Here is a 4405-nt window from a genome sequence, read left to right as displayed (position 1 = left end):
CTGGGTTTTGCCTTCTCCTGGATCAACAGTTTTTAGGTATAGGGATTTTAGTAAAACCATTATTACAAATACAAAAAAATAAAGCTAATTAAAAAACTGGTTCATTATAATTGTAATAGTGAAGTTATAATAAAAAAGGTAATAATACATTTGTGAGGCCTAGTTCCAGTAAGTTAGTGTCAGAGTGCAATTGGGGGAGAAAGGTTGAACTTGATGGACCTAGGTCTTTATTCAACCTATGTTACGTTACTAATGATCCCAGATTGTGAAGATAAACTGAACTTAAATTGGTATTATTCTTTTAGCGCCCCCATTCACACCTTTACCAAGAAGACCACTGGGATATAGATGTTAAATGCAGACTAGTTCAATATGCTATCCAAGTATGAGGGATTGACTGGACCTGTTACTCAGCAGCTATACTTTGGACTGTATTTAATAGAATCACCCCAGACCAAGGGCATCGTCCAGAGACCTTATTTACCAATATCAGTAATATTGCTAGTAAAGGGCAGTGAAGTTTTGAGACCTTAGTGAAACAGATCTACAAGCCCCAAGTTGTCTGGCTACCCGGGCAACCCCCCGTGAGGCAGACAGCTGAGGAAAATCCTAGACCTAACGTGGCAGGTTCTTCCGCAACTATGAAGCGGTCTGAAAAAACCTTCAGATAGGCCAACGTGAGACATAAACCTACACCTGAATTGGCATGAGGCCTAGCTGTGAGCCTCTACGCAAACCATGAGGCTCAATACACAAGCCATGAGGCTTAATATGCAAGCCATGAGGCTTAACTGTGAGGCACAATACGCAAGCCATGAGGACTAGCCATGAGGCTCATTTCACAAGCCATGAGGCATAGCCGTGAGACTCAATACGCAAGCCATGAGGCTCAATACACAAGCCATGAGGCTTAATATGAAAGCCATGAAGCCTAGCTGTGAGGCTCAATACGCAAACCATGAGGCCTAGCCATGATGCTCAATACGCAAGCCATGAGGCCTAACCGTGAGGCTCAATACGCAAGCCATGAGGCCTAACCGTGAGGCTTTATACACAAGCCATGAGGCCTAACCATCAGGCTCAATACACAAGCCATGAGGCTTAGGCCAAAAAAATGTAGGTAGGTACGGAATCATTAAATGTAGATTCTTCCAGACTGATGTTATCATTTCAGCACCCAACTGGGCCCCTGCTCATTGCCACTCACTAGAGGTAGCTATAGAACTCAGCATGGTGTTCCATGATTCACTGGTGTTCCATGATTTACGGCTGCTCCAGCCGTGAGCTCCAGGCTTCTACATCCTTGAGGAAAGGAAACCACATTGAAGGAGGAAGTGGGGGTTGCCTTTTTATTTTGTGCTCAGGGCTTCCTGTCCGGTAATAGGGGCAGATCCTACTCTCTCTCATATGGTGCTGTCATGGGGGAAGGGAAAAAGGTGGCTCCTGGTGACAGAAGCAGATGTCACAGTAGGAGATCCCAGAGGAGATGGGACACACCATTTGCAGAAGCCCTTATATGACACAATGACAGAAAACCAGATCAGTAGAAATCACCATAAAGTGGCTCCATTTTGGAAATTATAACCCTCAGTGAATTAATCTATAGGAGTAGTGACTATTTTGACTCCAAAGCCACTTTCCTGAAATTAGCACGCTGTGGATGTTGTAGAGTGAAAATTTCACATTTGTTGTTTTATAACCCAACACATAGTGTCCAGATTGTGCTCCAGGAGACACACAGCGTAAATTAAGTGGGTTCTTCTCACTATAGTAATACCAAATACATGGATGATAAATGTGGTTTGGGCGCACTGCAGGGCTCAGAACGAGGGGGAGATTTGACTTTGGGAGAGCGGATATTGCTGGATTGGTTTATGGAAGCCATGTTGCTTTTCAAGAGCCTTTGAGCCACTAATAATGTGGAAACCTGTTTTTCAGATGATGGACCTGAGTGAGGACTTGTTTTTTTGTGAGATGAGAAGTTTTTCTTGGTATTATTTTCGCTTACATAACATTGTTTGGTGGCTTTTTATTCCATATATGAGAAGCAGAGTGAACAAACAGTTGGACACCATGTTCTTCTGGTTCATCCTATGATGTTTTATATTAGACTGTGAACTGTCATTGTCTTGGTGAATAATTCAATTTTTTTGCATAACTTCCCATTTTTACAGACATTTTAAGTAGAAATGTTCAAAAATATATAATTACATGGATTTTTTATTAAAAAATAATAATTGGTTTTATTCTTGGCAGATGTATATACCAGGAGATCAGAGGGACAGCTGACATCTTCAATTTTCAAATCAGATAATTTTGAGATCTCAGAGGATACAATTGAAATGAATGCCATTACTCCAGATTTACCATCATCCCTTCACAGCAAAGATCTGTCATCTGATCGTTTGAAACAGGTTCTGTCTTCTGATTCATTACCGACTACTCAGGAAAATCAAAGTCACAAAATAAGCATTAAAAAACAAATTGCTCCTAAAGCAAAGAAGCCATTTTCACGTTCAGAATATAGAAATAGTTTTCCCCTCAAAAAGTCTTTTCTTAAACATGAAAAAATTCACAAAGCGAAGAATAGATTTTCTTGTTCCAAGTGTGGGAGATGTTTTAATCAGAAATCGGATTTTGTTAGGCACCAGATAACTCACACAGGAGAGAAGCCATTTTCATGTTCAGAATGTGGGAAATGTTTTACAAAGAAATCAGATCTTATTGGACATCAGAGGACTCACACAGGGGAGAAGCCATTTTCATGTTCAGAATGTGGAAACTGCTTTACAGTGAAATCAAATCTTATTGCACATCAGAGAACTCACACAGGGGAGAAGCCATTTTCATGTTCAGAATGTGGGAAATGTTTTATAAAGAAATCAAATCTTATCAGCCATCAGAGAACTCACACAGGGGAGAAGCCATTTTCATGTTCAGAATGTGGGAACTGCTTTACAGAGAAATCAAATCTTATTGCACATCAGAGAATTCACACAGGGGAGAAGCCATTTTCATGTTCAGAATGTGGGAAATGTTTTGCAAATCAATCAAATCTTATCAGCCATCAGAGAACTCACTCAGGGCAGAAGCTATTTTCTTGTTCCGAATGTGGGGACTGCTTTACAGAGAAATCAAAGCTTATTACACATCAGAGAACTCACACAGGGTTGAAGCCATTTTCATGTTCAGAATGTGAGAAATGTTTTGTACAGAAATCAAATCTTATCAAACATCAGAGAATTCACACAGGGGAGAAGCCATTTTCATGTTCAGAATGTGGGAAATGTTTTGTACAGGAATCAAATCTTATTAGACATCAGAGAATTCACACAGGGGAGAAGCCTTTTTCATGTTCAGAATGTGGGAACTGTTTTACATTGCAATCAACGCTTATCGACCATCAGAGAACTCACACAGGGGAGAAGCCATTTTCATGTTCAGAATGTGGGAAATATTTTGCAAAGAAATCAAATCTTATCAAACATCAGAGAATTCACACAGGGGAGAAGCCATTTTCATGTTCAGAATGTGGGAAATGTTTTGTACAGAAGTCAAGTCTTATCAAACATCAGAGAATTCACACAGGGGAGAAGCTTTTTTCATGTTCAGAATGTGGGAAATGTTTTACATAGCAATCAACGCTTAACGAACATCAGAGAACTCACACAGGGGAGAAGCCATTTTCATGTTCAAAATGTGGGAAATGTTTTAACCAGAAAGTGCATCTTGATAGCCACCGGAGAACCCACACAGAGGAGAATGCCGCAGCTACACCCATCTAGTCTCTGTACAGACTAGAACGGCCCTAGCTGTACAACTAAAAATACTACGGACCTAATTCTCTAATTGAGGAGAGGGGAGGCCACAACACACTGTCAACAAGGGGAAAGGAAAGTATGAAGTAAAATACGAAAACCCTGAGTGAGAAACAAAAACACATTCATATAGGGCAAAGAAGGCAAGCTAATGAGAACCAAAAATAAAAGGAACTAGTATAATCTCCCAGAAACCTAACATTGTTAGAATGAAAATGTACTAGGAGGGAAAGCAAACTGACCGGGAGGATAGTTTCACCTTTGTGGTGAAACTTACAAAATTCGTCCTCACCAACTGTAAATGTAAACCCGTCCATTTATAATGACCACGGACAAGATAAAGATTCCCAACTCACATCAGGATTACAAGATGACAAGTACTTTCAGCTGCATCACATCTAATGTAGTTACTTAATTATATGTACAAAATGTCTAACTAGGGGTCTGTATGTAGGGGAGATGGGGCAAAAACTTAGAACAAGGATGAATTCTCATCGCCACACAAGAAAAGAAAAAAAGAATAGCTCTATCTGTGGCCAAACATTTTTGTATCCCTGATCACAGCATCATGGACATGAAATTACTTG

The 4405-nt window shown here is 40.1% G+C and overlaps 1 pseudogene; it reads left to right on the top strand.

Moving 5' to 3' along the window:
• Positions 1–2342: 2342 nt before the first annotated feature.
• On the top strand, positions 2343–3785 carry LOC141192294 (uncharacterized; annotated as a pseudogene).
• The last annotated feature ends 620 nt before the right edge of the window (positions 3786–4405 follow it).

Source organism: Phyllobates terribilis, unplaced genomic scaffold (genome assembly GCF_046119375.1).
Source record: "Phyllobates terribilis strain yellow unplaced genomic scaffold, ASM4611937v1 Scaffold_56__1_contigs__length_8794411, whole genome shotgun sequence".
Lineage (NCBI taxonomy): Eukaryota > Metazoa > Chordata > Amphibia > Anura > Dendrobatidae > Phyllobates > Phyllobates terribilis.
This window is presented reverse-complemented; position numbering and strand designations above follow the sequence as displayed.